This window comes from Symphalangus syndactylus, chromosome 20 (assembly GCF_028878055.3).
Source record: "Symphalangus syndactylus isolate Jambi chromosome 20, NHGRI_mSymSyn1-v2.1_pri, whole genome shotgun sequence".
Classification (NCBI taxonomy): Eukaryota; Metazoa; Chordata; class Mammalia; order Primates; family Hylobatidae; genus Symphalangus; species Symphalangus syndactylus.
In genome coordinates, this window is record NC_072442.2 from 44,702,800 (window position 1) to 44,723,195 (window position 20,396).

The 20,396-nt window shown below is 48.9% G+C and overlaps 1 protein-coding gene across 3 annotated transcripts in view; it reads right to left on the reverse strand.

The window, feature by feature from the left end:
• PYY (peptide YY) overlaps window positions 1-20,367 on the reverse strand; it is a 50,674-nt gene extending 30,307 nt beyond the window's left edge. For all 3 annotated transcript variants that reach the window (XM_063629152.1, XM_055257846.2, XM_063629151.1), the window contains exons 1-2: window positions 20,218-20,367; window positions 12,970-13,074 (exon numbers count right to left, since the gene is read on the reverse strand). The gene's annotated coding sequence lies outside the window, so the exon portion shown is untranslated. The remainder of the gene's footprint in view (window positions 1-12,969; window positions 13,075-20,217) is intronic.
• Between the last annotated feature and the right edge of the window lie 29 nt (window positions 20,368-20,396).

Sequence of the window (20,396 nt, forward strand, 5' to 3'; positions counted from 1 at the left end):
TTGCCTCCTAAGTCACCAGCGTGTTAGTCCCACCTCCTCCTTTACAGGCAAAGAAAGGGGGGCAGCCTGGAAGGCCTATACCAGGCAGTCCTCTCCACTGCCACATCCATGCCCTGCCCAATGCATCTGGGTGTCAGGCACCAGTCAGCGCTGAGGTTATTGAAATTGATCATCTAAATCTACACCAAGGCTTGAGCGGCTGATTAAATCTCGATTTTGCTCTTAATTAAATCCTGCCTGGTTGCATGAGATAGTGGAACTGGGCATGACTTTGTTTCTCTTCTAAAGTTGTAGAAAAGTTGTTATATGACTTTTATAATGAAAAAGGAAAGGCTCTTCTAAATATACAAACAAACAAAAGAAATATAAAGGACAGGTTTATAAATTTGATGACATTAAAATGTAATACTTCTCTGTATAATAAAAAACTAAATTAAAAGGCAACTCTCAAAATTAAGAAAACATATTCACAATGTATACAACCAAAGAAGCACTAAGATCTGGAATATATGAAGAGTACCTACAAATAATAAGAAAATGACAGACTCCCACTTATTTTTATTTTTTATTTTTTTATTTGTAAATACATGAAACAAGATCTTGCTCTGTCACCCAAGCTGAAGTGCAGTGGCGTGATCATAGCTCATTGCAACCTCAATTTCCTAGGCTCAAGCAATCCTCCCACCTCAGCCTCCTGAGTATCTGGGACTACAGGTGCATACCACACCACCCAGCTATTTTTTAATTTTTGTAGATACGGGGTCTCACTGTACTCATAGACCAGGCTGGTCTGGAACTCCTGTCCTCAAGAGATCCTCGGCCTCAGCCTCCCAAAGTGTAGCCACAAAGATGTTTTTAAATGACAATGCCCAAGGCTGCCTGGGCCATGGCGAGTTCCCTCACAACACAGTAACACCCTCGCTGGTGAGACTGTAACAGGCCTCACAGGAGGCTGGGTTAGGGTAAATGTACCTATCCTTCAATCCAAGGCTTCTATGTTTGTGAATGTAACCAGTGGATATATCCAGAGATAGCACAAGGCTATTCATCAATGTGATTAACAGTAGAACACACACAAAATAGGAAACAGCACAAATTTCCAAATGTCCATGAACAAATTATAGTATAAATGAGGTGTAATATTCCAATGGAATCATTAAAAATCACGTTTTGGAAAAATGTTAAATAACATGGAAATATTTATGAAATATGGTTTTATGGGGGAAAGCAGAATACAAAAAATACCTATATATAATAATTCCAATTTCATAAAATATATGTCTACACACAGGAAGAAAAGTCTGTAGGGGTATTCTACATATGAAAATGTTGGCCGGGCGTGGTGGCTTACACCTGTAATCCCAGCACTTTGGGAGGTGGAGGTGGGTGGATCACCTGAGGGACTAGCCTGACCAACATGGTGAAACCCCGTCTCTACTATAAATACCAAATTAGTCGGATGTAGTGGTGCATGCCTGTAATCTCAGCTACCTGGGAGGCTGAGGCAGGAGAATTGCTTAAACCCGGGAGGCGGAGGTTGCAGTGAGCCGAGATCATGCCATTGCACTCCAGCCTGGGCAACAAGAGCAAAACTCTGTCTCGAAAAAAAAAAAAAAAAGAAAAGAAAAGAGAGAGAGGGTGAGCGTCTAGGTCTTTCTTTCCCGAACACGTCATGCCCATATGTGTGTTCAAGACAGATGGCATGGAGTGTGCCTGAGAGGTCAATGCCCATTGCTCTCCATGGTTCACCCCAAGACTGGGTCACGTGGCTTCCTGTGCACCCCAAGCTTCTGTAGCTTTGCAGCTTAAAGGAAAGGAGTTTGAATATTGTGGCACCAGACAAGCCTGAACTGAAATTCCAGCTCTACAGCCCACTGATTTTCAGCAAGCCACTTTGCCTTCCCAATCCCTGGTTTCCTCATCTGTAAATGGAAAGAACAATAATAGCCTTGCGAGGTCATGTAAGGACCACAGATATCGAGGAAAAACACAGAGCGGGGGTTCATTATACCCTTCCCAGGGCTGCTGTCTGCCTCAGGACTCAGAAACCAGGAGCCACCGTCAGGGCAGCCTGCGTGTTCCTGCCCTCTGCCCACACACCTGCTGACACGTGGATTCTCAGCACCAGCTGTCACAAACTATTTTTGGGATCCCAACTCTATCTATCATCCCAGTTTTGTTGCATGATAAGCACACTGCTAAGCATTTTACATTTAATCCCACAGCAATCCTATGAGGTTCACGTTATTAGCTCCACATTACTTATAGGGAAACTGAGGCTCAGAAAGGTTATGCGACCTGTCCAAGTTCCTACAGCAAGTCAACAGCAACACCAGGGCTCAGCTCAGGCCGGTCTGGCCCTGGCCTCATGCAGCCAGATGCTAACACATTCCTCAGGCCCCTGTGTCCACCTGTCCTCTGGTGGTCAGCACAGACATGGTGACTGTGGCCCTGAAGTCATGTCTCTATTACCAATATCACCAGGCTGGACAGAGCTCTCCCCTCCCTTGCCCTTATTAATTGCACCTGGAGACTCCTGAGAAAATGGGGCTTCCCTCCCTCCCCGCCGCTGCTCTCTGACTTAATTACTTCTCCTCCTAGCTGTAATGAATGTTTCTGAGCCCCTGAGACTGAGCTTCATCAGAAGCAGCCACCTCCAGGACTCCAGCCCTGTCTCCCCAGCCCCATTCCTCTGGGCCCAGCCCATCGCCTCTACCCTGGGACTTCAGCTACAAAAGGCATCTGGGCAGGGGAGACTCCCAGCTTCTCAGCCTCCCTGCTACTGATGGAATTCAGCCCAAAGATCAGACCTTGAGAGGTTGACCCATACTGGGGATTCTGAATCCTCAGTCCCCCATCCAGCAATCTGTCTCCAGGTCTTGGAGCAGGCAGCTCAGAATGACCACTCTTCCCAGCTTCCCCCACCACTCTGTGGGGCTGGCATGAAGAGGCCATTTCTTCCTTTTGTTCATCCAACCAACATTCACTGGGCCCCTCCTCTGTGCCAGTCCTTGCTCCAGGCACTGAGAGGAGGCCAGTGCCCATCGTTCTGAGCAAAACAGACATGGCATGTGCCCTCTAAGAGCTTACAGTCCAGCAGGGAACACAGCCCAAAACAAACAGATGAACAGAGAACTAAAATTAGCAATAGGGAGGGAGGAAAGCGGCAAGGATGGAGAGTGAGCGCTTCGGTAGCAGGGAAGGGCAGAGAGTGGTGGGATATACGCCTCCATCCGTCCTGTCCAGTCCCCACGCCGGAAGTCCTCACAGCCGTCTGCTCTGCATCCCTCCTACTTCAGACCAACATGGTCTACTGGACCATCGCCTCCTATCACCCAGGGCCACAGCCACACACCATCCCACTTATCCATCACTGAAACGACCACAGGGAGGGGAGAAGGTGACCGGTGGGAGCCCCAGAGCCACCAAGTCAGGAAGGGCAGCAGAATGAAGACACTTCCTCCTGTTTCTGCCTCTTCATCCTTCCACCAGGGTCTCATCCCACTACTAATCATCAAAATAATTTCCAGGTAGATTAAAGAGTTAAATGTAAAAATAAATTGAACTATGGAAAAACAGGATGAAATGGAATCATCAGACCTCTTGCGGAAAGGGAGCTTTACGAGCATAAAAGCTCTGGAAGAAATCACAAAAAGAAAGGTCAACAGCCTTGCCTGCACAAGCGTTAAACAGTGTGCATATCATAAAAGCGTAACTGAAATCACAGATCGGACCACCTCGTTTTGCCAGGCTAACTTTAATTTATCCCCAATTCAGCTCCCCGGGGATGCTTCCCTGACCGCTTCACCTGCCCCGGGTTGACTGCCACCCCGAGCACTCCAGGGCACTCAATCCTCTCTCAGAGTGGAGTTGAAACCACGTTGTGATGATTTCTTTATATTTCCATCCCCATGGACCATGGGCACCTTGACATTTTATTGTTTTGATCATCTCCATGGCCAGCACACAGAGATATTTAACACAAAGTAGAACTCAGTAACATCTTTTTCTCTTTTTAGTGGATGTTATAGTTTCTGGTTCTCTAGCTTTTTTTTTCTTTTTCTTTTTTCTTTCTTTCTTTTTTTTTTTTTTTTTTTTTTTTTTTTTTTGAGACGTAGTATCACTCTGTCACCCCAGGCTGGAGTGCAATGGCACAATCTCGGCTCATTGCAACCTCCACCTCCTGGGTTCAAGTGATTCTCCCACCTCAGCCTCTAGAATAGCTGGGATTACAGGCATGCACCAACACACTGGCTAACGTTTGTATTTTTAGTAGAGATGGGGTTTTGCCATGTTGGCAAGGCTGGTTTTGAACTCCTGACCTCAAGTGATCTGCCCGCCTTGGCCTCCCGAAGTGCTGAGATTACAAGTGTGAGCCACCACACCCGGCCCCAGCATTTTCTTAATTGTAAAAAACACATAACGGGCTGGGTGTGGTGGCTCACGCCTGTAATCCCAGCACTTTGGGAGGCAGAGGTGGGCGGATTACGAGGTCAGGAGATCGACACCATCCTGGCTAACACGGTGAAACCCCGTCTCTACTAAAAATACAAAAAATTAGCCAGGCGTGATGGCGGGTGCCTGTAGTCCCAGCTACTTGGGATGCCGAGGCAGGAGAATGGCGTGAACCCGGGAGGCAGAGTTTGCAGTGGGCTGAGATCATGCCACTGCACTCCAGCCTGGGTGACAGCGCAAGACTCCGTCTCAAAAAAAAAAAAAAAAACACATAACATAAAATTTGCCATCTTAATTTTTGGAGGAACTGCCATACTGCTTCCATAGCAGCCACACCATTTCACATTCCCACCCAGAGTACACTAGGATTCCAATTTCTCCACATCCTCATCAACGCTTGTTATTAGCCATCCTGATGTGTGTGAAGCAGTTTTAATTTGCATTTCTCAATAACTGTTTTTTAAATGAAGGAATCAATAGACTAAGAAAAATTCAGATGGCAAATATGACAAAGGGTTAATACAAGGCCAGCACGGTGGCTCCACACCTATAATCCCAGCACTTTGGGAGGCTGAGGTGAGAGGATCCTTTGAGCTCAGAAGTTTGAGGCTGCAGTGAGCTATAATCACACCACCGCACTCCAGCCTGGGACACAGACCAAGAGGCCGTCTCTTAAAAAAAAAAAAAAAAAAAAAAAGAATATACAAATCTATAAGTAAGACATTAGGATCCCCCAAAGGTAAATGGACATGAACAGACAAGTCCACTAGCAAGGAACCATACCATCACTGGCAACCAAAAAAGGCAAAACGGGATGCCATGTTTTACCTGGTAAGATTTCCAAAATAAATAAATCAAGCTCACAGATGGCAAGAATACAGGAAAACAGGCACACTGGCTGGCTCGTGGCTGGTGAGAGTGTACACTGGCACAACTCTTTGAAAAGCAGCTTCTCGACGGGGCGAGGTGGCTCACACCTGTAATCCCAGCACTTTGGGAGGCTGAGGCGGGCAGATCACTTGAAGTCAGGAGTTCGAGACAAGCCTGGCCAACATGGTGAAACCCTGTCCCTACTAAAAATACAAAAAATTAGCCAGGCGCGGTGGCACACACCTGTAATCCAAGCTACTCGGGAGGCTAAGGCATGAGAATTGCTTGAACCCAGGAGGCAGAGGTTATAGTGAGCCGAGATCGCACCATTGCACTCCAACCTGGGTGACAGAGTGAGACTCTGTCTCAAAAAAAAAAAAAAAGAAAGAAAGAAAAGCAACTTCTCAAGACTCAAGAGCATTAAAAATATTCACGCACTCTAACCCAGAAATTCAGCTTCTGGGCACTTGCTGAAATATTACTTCTAATGGCAAAAACCACAATTACTTTTGCACCAACCTAATACATGCAATCCAGAGATACAAGGCACAAAGTGTATACCACAGTTCATTTATAATAGCAAAAACTTGGAAGCATCATAAATCTCTAATAACAGCATATTTGATATAAAATTGTGAAACATTCCTACAATATAACATTATACAGTCACCTAAAAGATGATTACAAAATTTATGATATGAGAAACTAGGATTTAATGTTATGCGGGAAAGACAGGATACAAAATGTCACCTGCAATAAGATCTCAACTGGGGCCAGGCACAGTGGCTCATGCCTGTAATCCCAGCACTTTGGGAGGCTGAAGCAGGTAGATCACCTGAGGTCAGGAGTTCGAGACCACCCTGACCAACATGGTGAAACCCTGTCTCTGCTAATAATACAAAAAATTAGCTGGGCATTGTGGCAGGCACCTGTAATCCCAGCTACTTGGGAAGCTGAGGCAGGAGAAACACTTGAACCCAGGAGGTAGAAGTTGCAGTGAGCTGAGATCTTGTCATTGCACTCCAGCCTGGGCAAAAAGAGTGAAACTCCGTCTCAAATAAATAAATAAATAAGATCTTAACTGGGAAAAAAAATAAGGGTAGTAAGTCTATATAAAACTATATGGTCAGGCTGGTGGATGCTGCCTCTGGCTGATGGACTGTAGCAAATGCTTTTTTTCTTCCTTTTGTTTCTCCATGCTTCCTCTCCCCACAACATACCTCTTCCTGAACCAGTAATGTCATTAAAATATTTTGTGCAGCCTGGACAACATGGTGAAACTCCATCTCTACAAAAAATTGGCTGGGCATGGTGGCCCATGCCCGTAGTCCCAGCTACCTGGGAGGCTGAGGCTGGAGGATCACTAAGCCTGATGGTCGAGGCTGCAGTGAGCTGTGATTGTGCTACTGCACTCTAGCCTGGGCAACACAGTGAGACTTTGTCTCAAAAGAAAAAAAAAAGGCAGGGCACGGTGGCTCACGCCTGTAATCCCAGCACTTTGGGAGGCCGAGGCAGGCGGATCACGAGGTCAGGAGATCGAGACCATCCTGGCTAACATGGTGAAACCCCATCTCTACTAAAAAAGTACAAAAAATTAGCCAGGCGTGGCGGCGGGCGCCTGTAGTCCCAGCTATTCGGCAGGCTGAGGCAGGAGAATGGCGTGAACCCAGGAGGCGGAGCGTGCAGTGAGCCAAGATTGCGCCACTGCACTCCAGCCTGGGCAACAGTGCAAGACTCTGTCTCAAAAAAAAAAAAAAGGTAAACCTTTACCAGATATTCCCTCTTCTGAATATTTATCCTTCAAAAAAATATTTCAACAATATAAGGGAACGCTTTATGCACAAAAGTGCTCATTACAGCATCATTTATAACCATATATAAATTGGATGATTATCAAGTGCTTAATAATAGGAAACTGAGGCCAGGCATGGTGGCTCATGCCTGTAATCTCAGAACTTTGGGAGGCCGAGGCAGATGGATCACTTGAGGTCGGGAGCTCGAGACCAGCTTGGCCAACATGGTGAAACCCCATCTCTACTAAAAATACAAGGCCGGGCACGGTGGCTCATGCCTGTAATTCCAGCACTCTGGGAGGCCGAGGAGGGCGGATCACCTGAGGTCAGAAGCTCGAGACCAGCCTCAACATGGAGACACCCTGTCTCTACTAAAAATATAAAATTAGCCGGGCGTGGTGGTGCATGCCTGTAATCCCAGCTATTCGGGAGGCTGAGGCAGGAGAATTGCTTGAACCTGGGAGGTGGAGGTTGTGGTGAGCCGAGATCGCACCATTGCACTCCAGCCTGGGCAACAAGAATGAAACTCCGTCTCAAAAAAAAAAAAAAAATTAAAAATACAAAATTAGCCGGGCATGGTAGCAGGTGCCTGTAATCCCATCTATTAGGGAGGCTGAGGCAAGAGAATCACTTGATGGCCATGTGACCACAGAAGCAGATTGGAGTGATGTAGCCACAAGCCAAGGGCTGCCCGCAACCACACAGGCTAGAATAGGGGGAGGATTGTCGCCTGCAGGTTTCAGAGGAAGCATGTCTGCCTTCCAGCCTCCAGACAGTGAGAGGACACACTTCTGTTGTTTAAGCCACCCAATTTGTGGTGCTTTGTTATGGTAGCCTTAGGAAATGAATACAGAAAGTAATATGAAAAATGCTGGGCCGGGCGCTGCAACGCATACCTGTAATCCCAGCACTTCAGGAGGCCAAGGAGGGTGGAATGCTTGAGCTCAGAAGTTTGAGACCAACCTGGTCAACATGGCAAAACCCTATCTCTACAAAAAAATACAAAAATTAGCCAGGCATGGGCCGGGTGCGGTGGCTCACGCCTGTAATCCCAGCACTTTGGGAGGCCGAGGCGGGCAGATCACGAGGTCAGGAGATTGAGACCAACCTGGCTAACATAGTGAAACCCCGTCTCTACTACAAATACAAAAAATTAGCCGGGCGTGGTGGCAGTGCCTCTAGTCCCAGCTACTCGGGAGGCTGAGGCAGAAGAATAGCGTGAATCCGGGAGGCAGAGCTTGCAGTGAGCCAAGATTGCACCACTGCACTCCAGCCTGGGGGACAGAGCGAAACTGCATCTCAAAAAAAAAAAAAAAAAAATTAGCCAGGCATAGTGGGGCACACCTGTCATCCCAGCTACTCAGGAGGCTGAGGTGGAAGGATCATTTGAGCCTGGGAGGCAGAGGCTGCAATGAGCTGATATCATGCCACTGCACTCCTGCCTGGGCAACAGAGTGAGACTATGTCTTAAAAAAAAAAAAATGCTGTGACATACTGATAAGTGAAAAATCAGAAAAATTAATTCTATATACACAATAATACAGCCATGTTTTTAAGTGTAAAAAGAGCTTGAAAAAAAATAGACCAAAAGCAAACTGCAGCTGTATTTGTGGGCCAGGCAGATTTTGTTTAACCAATTTTCAACATTTTTGGTAACTTTTCTAAATTATTTTTATTTTTGGAAATTATTTATTAATTATTATTATTACTTTGAGACAGGGTCCTGCTCTGTTGCCCAGGCTGGGGTGCAGTGGCACAATCTCTGGTCACTGCAGCCTCCACCACCTGGATTCAAGTGATCCTCCCACCTCAGCCTGCCGAGTAGCTGGGACTACAGGCATGGGACACCAGGCCTGGCTAATTTTTTAATTACTTGTAGAGATGAGGTCTCGCTACAATACCCGGGCTTGTCTCAGACTCTTGGGCTCAAGTGATCCTCCTGCCTCAGCCTCCCAAAGTGCTGGGATTACAGGCATGAGCCACTACACCCAGCCTGAAAAAAAAAATGTATTTTAAAAAAATAACAAGTATACTCTGCTGTAACCATCAGCCCCCTCTGTCTGTTCCCACTGCCAGGCCCCCCTCTCTCTGCCTGGGAGCTGTTCTTATCTCCCAAGTGCTCAACGGAAATCAAGGCACTCCCTTCCTCAAAACCCTGCAGAGGCTCCCCAGGTCTCCTTAACCTACACCCCGCCCCTGACCTCAAGCTACCGTGGGCTTTACCCTTCCCCTGCCCCACTCACAGTAACAGTCAAGTCAGCGAACATCGCCACTTTCTTGGGTTTCTCTGTTTGAGCCGCAGCCACCGTGTAAGGTAGGGAGAGAAGCTTTCTCCCTACTGAGAAGATGGAAGGATCCCCAGAGTGGGAGTAAAAGTCCTGCACAAAGTCAGCCCGAACCCAGTGATTGAGGATGGGACTCGAACCTCGCGTTTTGATCCAGAGTGCGGCAAGGGCGCCCCATTAACGTGTCCCGCCCGGGGATGCCTGAACCCCCTCCTCCGTGGCTCAGCCTGAGGGGAGAACTCCCTACCTTCGTCCCAAATAAAACCTCCTGCTCCTCTCAACGCCTTTGCCCCTGATTCCCCCGTTAGGCTGCACCCTGACTCCCCCACCCACGAGCTGCGTTTTCCCGGAAGAGGGTTGGGGTCTCAGGATCCGAGACAGAGCCCTGCCTGGGCCCAACGAACGGGAGGGCGCTGGCTGGGGCCGGGGGTGGCCAGGGCCCCCGGGGAAAGGCGGTAAGCATGAGCACGAGGGGACCAGGAGTCGCCCCAGCCTCACCGCCCCGGGGCGGTTCCCACTAGCCCCTCGGGAGGATCCCTTCACTCCGCGGGTCCCCGCAGGGCAGGCGGACCCCACGCGGCCAGTCCAGGACTACCCCGGACTACCCGGGACTTCGCATCGCGTGGCCGGGCCGGCATCGCCCCTTGGTGGCAATTGTTTGTCATTACAACCTGGGGCGCAAAGTGGAATCCGTGTCCTCTATCCACCGAGGACCCCGGGGGTATTTTGGCGGCTGGACCTGCGCCCTAAATTCTGAGTCCAGGAGGCTCAATATTCATCCTTAGGACATTTTCCTGAACCCCGATACCCCACAATCTCCTATCCACACATTAACTTTACCTTGGGACATGCAAATATTAAGTAGAACCCTGTGAAATTTACATTAGTTAACCGTTTTTGTTGTTTTGTTTTGTTTGTTTTATGTTTGAGACAGAGTCTCAGTCTGTCACCCAGGCTGGAGGCGATCTCTGCTCACTGCAACCTCCGCCTCCCGGCTTCAAGCGATTCTCCTGCCTCAGCCTCCCGAGTAGCTGGGACCACAGATGGTTATAACAATACCTGCCATCCCACATGCCCTTCCACAAAGAGGCCCTGACATCTCCCATCAAGAAATGCAGACGGGCCGGGCACGGTGGCTCACGCCTGTAATCCCAGTGCTTTGGGAGGCCGAGGTGGGTGGATCACTTGAGGTCAGGAGTTCAAGACCAGCCTGGCCAACATGGTGAAACCCTGTCTCTACTAAAAATACAAAAATTAGCCGGGTGTGGTGGCAGGCGCCTGTAGTCCCAGCTACTTGGGAGGCTGAGGCAAGAGGATCACTTGAATCCAGGAGGCAGAGATTGCGGTGAGCTGAGATCTGGCCACTGCACTCCAGCCTGGGTGACAGAGCAAGACTCCATCTCAATGGAAAAAAAAAAAAAGAAAAGAAATGCAGGCTGCGACGGTGGCTCACGCCTGTAATCCCAGCACTTGGGGAGGCCAAGGCAGTTGGATTGCTTGAGCTCAGGAGTTTAAGACCAGCTGGGCAACACAGCAAAACTCTGTCTCTACAAAAAAAGAAAGAAAAAAATTATATATATATATATATATATATATATATATATATATATATATATGAAATGCAGCCCATGACCCCTTCCCTTGAGTCTGGTGGGCTTGTGACACACTTATAATCAATAGGATGGGGCAGAAGTAATGCCACAGGACTGCTAAGGTTGAACTAGAAAAGACAATGCAGCAGCCACCTTTTCTGCTGGACCAGGTGGGCTTGAAGGCTCCAGCTGCCCTGTAAGCAGCCCAACTGCCCTGCAGCTGCTCCAAATCAGCCTGCCCAGAGAGACCACTCTGAGGCTACGTGGAGAGAGAGAGAGATGCTTGTCCAGTCCCTAGCTGGACCCAGGCCCCACCCTTGCTGTCCCAGCTCCAGCCATCATCTGACTGCAACCACATGAGAAACTCTGAACTAGAACCACCAGGTAAGCCCTTCCTGAATTCCTCATGGACAGCATCCATGAGCAAATAAAATGGTTCTTTCAAGCCATGGGGTTTTGGGGTAATTTTCTTTTTTTGAGACAGGGTCTCACTCTGTCACACAGGCTGGAGTGCAGTGGTGTAATCTCAGCCCACTGCAACCTCCACCTCCTGGGTTCAGGTGATCCTCCTACCTCAGTCCCCCAAGCAGCTGGGACCACATGTGTCCACCACCAGACCTGGCTAATTTCTTATTTTTTATTTTTACTTTATGCTGGGTTTTTTGTTTTTGTTGGTTTGTTTATTTGTTTGTTTTGAGACAGGGTCTTGCTCTGTTTCCCAAGCTGGAGTGCAGTGGCGCAATCTCAGCTCACCACAACCTCCACCTCCTGGGCTTAGGCCATCCTCCCACCTCAGCCACCTGAGTAGCTGGAACTACAGGCATACACCACCACGCCCAGCTAATTTTTGTATTTTTTTATAGAGACAAGGTTTTGCCATGTTGCCCAGGCTGGTCTCAAATTCCTGAGCTCAAGCAATGTACCTGCCTCAGCCTCCCAAAGTGCTGGGATTACAGGTATGAGCCACTGCACGTGGCCTAATTTTTTATAGTTTCTTTTTTTGGGGTGTTGTTGTTGTTGTTGTTTGGTTGATTTTTTGTTTTTTTTTTTTTTTGAGACGGAGTCTGTCTCTGTTGCCAGGCTGGAGTGCAGTGGCATGATCTCGACTCACTACAACCTCTGCCTCCCAGGTTCAAGCGATTCCCCTGCCTCAGCCTCCTGAGTAGCTGGGATTACAGGCATGCGCCACCACGCCTGGCTAACTTTTTTGTATTTTTATTTTATTTATTTATTTATTTTTATTTTTTTATTTTTTTTGAGACAGAGTCTTGCTCTGTCGCCCAGGCTGGAGTGCAGTGGCGTGATCTCGGCTCACTGCAAGCTCCATCTCCTGGGTTCACGCCATTCTCCTGCCTCAGCCTCCTGAGTAGCTGGGACTACAGGCACCCACCACCACACCCGACTAATTTTTTTGTATTTTTAGTAGAGACAAGGTTTCACCGGATTAGCCAGGACGGTCTCGATCTTCTGACCTCGTGATCCGCCCGCCTCAGCCGCCCAAAGTGCTGGGATTATAGGCTTGAGCCACCACGCCCGGCCAGTATTTTTAGTAGAGACAAGATTTCACCATACTGGCCAGGCTGGTCTAGAACTCCTGACCTTGTGATCCACCCGCCTTGGCCTCCCAAAGTGCTGAGATTACAGGCATGAGCCACTGCGCCTGGCCAGGTGTTCCAATTTTAAACAGGGTGGTATTTGAGCAAACCCTGATGGAGGTTACCATGGGGATACCTGCAGAAAATGTCCCAAGTAGAGGACACAGCCAGCGCCAAGGCAAAAGCAATTGTACCTGACATGCTTAAGCTATGTGAAGAGGTCCTCATGGCTGGTGAGGAGTGAGCTGGCTGGAGGGGCAGGGGCAGTAGGAAATAAGGTCAGACAAGTACCTGGCAACCACAGGGACTTCGACTTTTACTCTCAGTGAGATGGAAGCCATGAGAGTTCAGAATAGAGGAATGACACCATGGGACTCACGTTTCAAAAATCACTGAGGCAGCTGTGTTGAGAATAGACTCTTGCAGGCAAAAATGGAAGAAGAAGGCCATCTAGGAAGCTATTTCTTCAACTCAGGGTGGTATCCTGGAGGAGGTGGGAAAACATTGGATACTGGATATATTTTATGGGTAGAATATATACTGACTAATTGGACATAGGGCATGAAAAAAAAATCAAGAATGACCACAGATTGGTTTTTTTTTTTGTTTTTGTTTCTTGAGACAGAGTCTCACTCTGTCGCCCAGGCTGGAGTACAGTGGCAAGATTCTGTCTCACTGGAGAGGAGCGTCTCTGCCTGGCCGCTCCGTCTGGGAAGTGAGGAGCTCCTCTGCCCGGCCGCCCTGTGTCTGGGTAGAAGTGAGGAGCTCCTCTGCCTGGCCGCTCCGTCTGGGAGGTCTACCACGGAGGCCAGAAGCAATGTGGGGGCTGGACGTGGTGGCTCACGCCTGTGGTCCCGGCACTCTGGGGGGCGAGGCGGGTTGATCACTTCGGGCTAGGAGTTCGAGACCAGTCTGGCCAACTTGGCGAAACATGAAGAATACAACAGACAAACCAACCAACCAACTCAGTGACAACAAAACAGGTCTACCCTGGAGTCATACTCTAATTTTTTTTATTTTCTTCCCTTTCTGATCCTTTATCCCACTTTCTTTTTCTTCCTCTTCCTTCTCCCTCTTCTTTGTCAAATAGAGGATTGAGTTATTATCACTGATCCATATAAAGTCCCTCTCTCATTTATTTTAACTCCCACCCCCCATTTCTATTCCCCGACTTCCCATGTGCAACCTTCCTAATATGTTTGATACGCATCTTTTTGTTTGTATGTATTTTTAGAAAATGTTTATTGTTTTTGTATGCAAAAATTAATAAAAAAAAGAAAAAAAAAAAAAAGATTCTGTCTCACTGGAACCTCCACCTCCCGGGTTCAAGCCATTCTCCTGCCTTAGCCTCCTGAGTAGCTGGGATTACAGGCGCCCACCACCACATCTGGCTAATTTTTGTATTTTTAGTACAGACGGAGTTTCACCATGTTGGCCAGGCTGGTCTCAAACTCCTGACCTCAGGTGATCTGCCCACTTTGGCCTCCCAAATTGTTGGGATTACAGGCATGAGGCACCACGCTTGAACCCATAGTTTTTTTTTTGTTTTTTGTTTTTTTTTTTTTAAGAAACAGCGTTTCGGCCAGGCACAGTGGCTCACACTTGTAATCCTAGCACTTTGGGAGGCCAAGACAGGTGGATTTCATGAGCTCAGGAGTTCGAGACCAGCCTGGGCAACACGGTGAAACCCTGTCTCTACTAAAATGCAAAAAATTAGCCGGGCATGGCAGCATGCACCTGTAGTCCCAGCTACTTGGAAGGTTGAGGCAGGAAAATTGCTTGAACCTGGGAGGTGGAGGTTGCAGTGAGCTGAGATCAAGTCACTGCACTTCAGTCTGGGTGACAGAGTGAGACTCCGTTTCAAAAAAAAAAAGAAAAAATAAAAAAGAAACAGGTTTCACTGTGTTGTCCAGGCTGCAGTACAGTGGTGCATTCATAGCTCACTGCAGCCTCAACCTCCCTGGCTCAAGAGATCCTCCTGCCTCAGCCTCCTGAGTAGCCAGGATTACAGGCATGAGTCACCATGCCCAGCTGATCATAGATTTTTGGCTCTGAGAAAAGAGGAAACTGAGCTGCCATCAACTGAGATGGGAAGATGTGAGTAAAGTAGATTTGGCCACAGCATGGGGGAATGGCGCTCTGATTTAGATGCCTGGAATGTGAGATGCCTACTACCTGTCTATTATATTAGGTCCAAGGGGTCGAGTAGGTAGTTAGAGACACAGATCTGCAGTTCAGAAGAATGGTCTGGGCTGAAATTAAAAACATGACAGTCATCAGCTTAGAGATGGTATTTAAGTCATAAAACTACACAGGATCCCGAGAGAGAGAAAGTAGAGAAAAGGACCAAGGCCTGAGTCATGTGGTTCTCCATCAGGAAGAGAGCAGGAGAAAGAGGAGGACCGGGAAGGGAGTGTGAGGAGGAGCAGCCTGAAGCCAGGTGAAGGGGGTATCGAGGAGGAGGGAGGAAGGCAAAGGTGGCCAATACGCTTAGTGGGAGGAGGGCTGAGAATTGACCCTTAGATTTAGCAATGCAGTGGTCACCGGTGACCTTGACAGTGATTCTGGTAGGGGTGGGGAAGATGGCCTAAGTGGATTGCGCCTAAGGGAGAATGAGAGGGAGGTCCTGGAGATGGCAACTTTGTTCGCTTTTTCCAGGAATTTTGAAGGTAAAAGGAGCAAAGAATTGGGGCAACAGTTAGTTGATCCCAGAGTGGGGTTGAGGGGTGGCGGGGGAGGTGAAGTCAGAAGTTTTGTTAGGGGCCGGGTGCAGTTGCTCACACCTGTAATCCCAGCACTTTGGGAGGCTGAGGTGGGCAGATCACCTAAGGTCAGGAGTTCGAGACCAGCCTGGCTAACATGGTGAAACCCCGTTTCTACTAAAAATACAAAAAATTAGCCAGGCGTGGTGGCGCGCGCCTGTAATCCCAGCTACTCAGGAGGATGAGGCAGAAGAATTGCTTGAACCCAGGAGGCAGAGGTTGCAGTGAGCTGAGATCACGCCATTGCACTCCAGCTTGGGCAACAAGAGTGAAACTCCGTCTCAAAAAAAAAAAAGAAAAGAAGTTTTGTTAAGATGGAAAATAACTGTGTTTATATGCTGGTGGGAATTTTGATGATGGAGCAGCAGAGGGAAGACTTCCTGGAGCAACGCTCAGGAGGAAGGAAGGGATGGGGCCTGTGCATCAGGGCAGGAACTGGCTTTAGATGACAACTGTGCTGTCCATCTACACTAACAGGTGGAGAGCAGAGACATGGGTGCCTATGTTTTCCGAGAGCTTCCCTTTTCTTTTCTTTTTTTATTTTTGAGACAGGGCCTCACTCTGTTGCCCAGGCTGGAGCGCAGTGGCGTGGTCATAGCTTACTGCAGCCTCAACCTCCCAGGCTCAAGCAATCCTCCCCCCTCTGCCTCCTGAGTAGCTGGAACTACACGTGCACACCATTACGCCCAGCTTGTGGTTGTAAATTTAAAGTCAGACCAGGCGTCAAGGTTGTATGTCTTTCTCTAGCCATCACGCATGTTCAGCTATGTAGTGCAGGCACAGGATAGATGGAAGGTGGATTTGATCAGGGTTTCTGTCACATGAGCATGACAAAGCCAGAGGACTGCCCTGCGTCTGCCTTTGGTTGGGCCTGGGTATATCTGTGTGCCTTTGTAGATAAGGGCAGGTGGCACTGTCAGGAGGTCTGTGCTACTCTGGGTGTGTCAAAGTGTCCTGTAGCTGTCAATGGCCACAGCTGGGTGTATTTTTGTGTGTTCTTGGTGTCTTTCCGCGTCTATGTCTGTGTGTTCCTATATGACACAGTCGCTGAGAATGCCTGAGAATGCCTAAGTGTGTACATTTTTTTTTTTTTTTTTTTTCTTTTTTGAGACTGAGTCTTGCTCTGTCACACAGGCTGGAGTGCAGTGGCATGATCTTGGCTCACCACAACCTCCACCTCCCAGGTTCAGCCTCCCGAGTAGCTGGGATTACAGGTGCCAGCCACCACACCTGGCTAATTTTTGTATTTTTTTTTTTAGCAGGGACAGGGCTTTGCTACATTGGCCAGGCTGGTCTCAAACTCCTGACCTCAAGTGATCTGCCCGCCTCGGCCTCCCAAAGTGCTGGGATTATAGGTATGAGCCACCATGCCCGGCCTATGTGAGTGCACAATTCTGTATCCAAACGTGTGTGAGTGGATCTGTGTACCTCTGTACACCTGTATGGTGTACAGGGGCATCCCTCTACGTACAGATGAGTGTCTGTGTGACTGTGGCTGGTGTGGGTCTCCAAGTTTGTCTACTGTGTCTCTTTGTACACCCGTGTGTCTACACATCGTTTATCTATTTGCATCTGAATGCTAGGGGGCTCTATATTTGTGTACTGTGCGTATTTGTGTGTGTGCCTCCCCTCAGGAGCTGTGATGTGGTACTGTCAAATGTCAACCCCAGCCCCTCACCCTGGCCGATTCCTGTCACATTCATGCCCTGCTGGGCTGAGTTGCGGCCAAGAAGGGCTGTATTGGGAGGGAAGGCCTTGGGCTTAAACCTGGCTCCTGTGCTCGGGGCCCAGGACCCTTCTGGGTGGAAGTTGTGTCTCTGCTCCCAGGATCTCCAAGACCCAAGCCTGGTGAGAAGCTGGGCACAATGACAACAGGCTCTGCTCTAACAAAATAACACCCAGCTTTAGAGGAAGAAAAATGTGAGCTGGACCCACACATCAACAATGATCCTGTAGGCCTTCAACTCAGAGGGGTGGGGCTGGGTAGGAGTGCTGACCGCAGACAATCACACTCTTCTCCTCCAGAAAGCAGGGCCAGTTCCCCAACCAGAGGAGAGGTGGAGGGGACACAGTGGCCCCAGGGTCAATGGGCCTGGAGTTAATCATCTACTCTGGTATCTCTGGGCCCCATTGGCTGCCTGGGGACACGGCCCTCTGGGATGAAGCCCAAAGGAGTCAGAAGCTGCTTCCCAGCCCATTTCCACCTCATAGGCTCAGGGGCAGTGGAGCTGATTCAGTCAGCAGGGACTGAATTGGGTGGGCCCCTAGGAAGCCCCCAGTCTGAGGGAGACACCAGTCCTGCCCTCAGGGAGCCCTAGTCTGAGTCAAAGAGGACAGAGACAAGAAGGAGGAATTCTGAGTGGAGAGGGGTCAGCAGGGGTGGCCTGCTGTGATGAAGAGCTGGCCTTGCAGCCTAGGGAAAGGGAAGCACATCTGGGTTGGAAGAGTTTGGAGATGGAAAACTATTATGCCCCTGGAGGCTAAGACCTCCTCCTCCGGTGGATTCTGAGAAGTGTGTGTGTGGCTGGGCCTGAGAGTAAAAAGGGAAGAGAAAGAAGGCCCTGGAGGTGGCCCCACCAGGTAGGGGGTGCAGCCCCTCCATGCCATTGCTTCATGCTTTGCCTTGGAACCCAAGATTTCTAAGTGGGAAAACAAAAAACTCAATGAGGAGGTCCTATGTCAGCCCCTCCTTCCACTACAGAGTCTCCCCCCTGGGACAGTGTGTCCAAGGGCTGGGGGACTGCGGGGAAGATCCCAGAAACGGGTAAGCGCACTCACTCGGCCTCCCCTGGAGAATCCTCAGGAGGGAAGCAGCCCAAGCCCTGCTCCCCAAAAAGGCAGAGCCCAGGTGTCAGGACTCCAGCATGGGGAGACAAAACCACGTGCAAGGAAGCGGGGAGGAGCAGGGCTAGGAACTGAGGGTGCTTAGGGTCTGGCCATGCCACTGATGAGCTGTGTGACCTTGGCCAGGTCACCTCCCCTCTACAACAACAGAGGGTCCTCTTTCCCCCTCTGTAACAACAGAGGGTCTGACTGGATCAGAGTGTATCCAAGGGCAGGATGTGTGCAGCTGACAGTGCCCAGCACATGGACACAGTATGAAGTAACATTGAATCATATCCTGTGAATGTTTTCAAGCCTTTCAAGTCCTTTCCAAAACTTGCTTAAGAGCATAGATCTGGAGCAGAACTGCTTCCACGGCTTGTGAGCTGAGTGATCCTGACCCTCACATATTTCTGTACCTCCATTTTCTCATCTGTAAAATGGGAATAATGATAATAGCTATCCTGGAGTCACTGAGAGGATTAAATGAATGACTATTTGTGAAGTCCTTTGCATAGTGCTTGGCATTTGACATGTGTTAGCTATTCCTCTACCACAAAGAAGGCTTTGCTTGGTGCTAGGGTATCTTTAACACATGGCACCTGCTAACCTTCCATGTTACCAAGAAAGCAGGCAAGCTATGCAGCTGGAATGTAATGGAAGGTAATAACATTGTTTTCCTCTCACTTGATTCTTTTTTAATTTTAATTTTTATTTTTTTTTTGAGACAGGGTCTCATTCTGTTGCCCAGACGGGAGTGCAGTGGCACAATCTCGGTTCGTCGCAATCTCCTTCTCCCAGGCTCAAGTGATTCTCTGGCCTCAGCCTCCTGAGTAGCTGGGATTACAGGAACATGCCACTACTGCCTGGCTAATTTTTATACTTTTAGTAGATACGGGGTTTCACCATGTTGGCCAGGCTGGTCTTGAACTTCTGACCTCAAATGACCCACCCGCCTCCTCACTTGATTCTTAAGGCTTATGGCAAGTGATACTGGCCTAGTTACAGACCTAACATGGATAAACTTTTAGTTTAAAAAGGTTAAAGAGGGCCGGGCGTGGTGGCTCACGCCTGTAATCCCAGCACTTTAGGAGGCCGAGGCAGGTGGATCACGAGGTCAGGAGTTTGAGACCATCCTGGCCAACATGGTGAAACCCTGTCTCTACTAAAAATACAAAGATTAGCCGGGTGTGGTGGTGTCTGCCTGTAATTCCTGCTGCTCAGGAGGCTGAGGCAGGAGAATCGCTTGAACCGGAAGGTGGAGATTACAGTGAGCCAAGATCACGACACTGCACTCCAGCCTGGGCAATAGGGTGGGACTCCGTCTCAAACAAACAAAAAAAAGGTTAAAGAGGTCGAGTGAAGTAGCTCACACCTGTAATCCCAGCACCTTGGGAGGCAGAAGTGGGAGGACTGCTTGAACTCAGGAGTTCAAGAACAGCCTGGGCAACATGGTAAAAACCCATGTCTTAAAAAAAAAATTTTTTTTTTTTTTAATTAGCTGGGCATGGTGGTGTGCATTTGTGGTCCCAGCTACTCAGGAGGCTGAGGCAGGAAGATCATTTGAACCTGGGAGGTGGAGGCTGCAGTGAGCTATGATTGCACCACTGTACTCCAGCCTGGGCAACAGAGTGAGACCCTATCTCAAAAAACAAAATGAAAAACTCTATTTTATTTTACTTTTACCAGATGTGATATTTGATAAGGAAAAGCTTTAACGCTGAAGTATTATAGTTTCAGGGGTGTTTTGAGGATATCACAGAATTCCTCAAGCTGGTACCCAGTGACAGGAGTTTGGCAAACCCTGGTAACCTCATGGTCATTCATTAGGTTCTTCTTTGAGCTCAAGCAACAGGACAGATAAGGCCAGCACCACCCGCCCCCCTCCCTCCACTGCCCCCCTTCTTCTACTCTTTCCAGCTCCCTCCTTCCAGCCCCCTGTCCAGCCCTGTGCTCAAAGCCACCTGCAGTCCCTTCTTCTCTGGTCAGAATGCCAATCATCCAAGACCCTGCAGACTCCCAAAGCCGCCCCTGGAACCTACCTTGGCAGCAGATTAAAGACAACCCGCCACATTTAGTCTCGGCCCCATGACCGATAGTGGGTTCAGTTCCTCCAGGGGCGGGGGAGCCTAGTGGCCCCGCCCCCTGACTCATGGCCTGACTCTCCTCAAACGCACCCAGAGGAGACTCCTGGTCCCCTCTCCGGACCCCGCCCCGACCA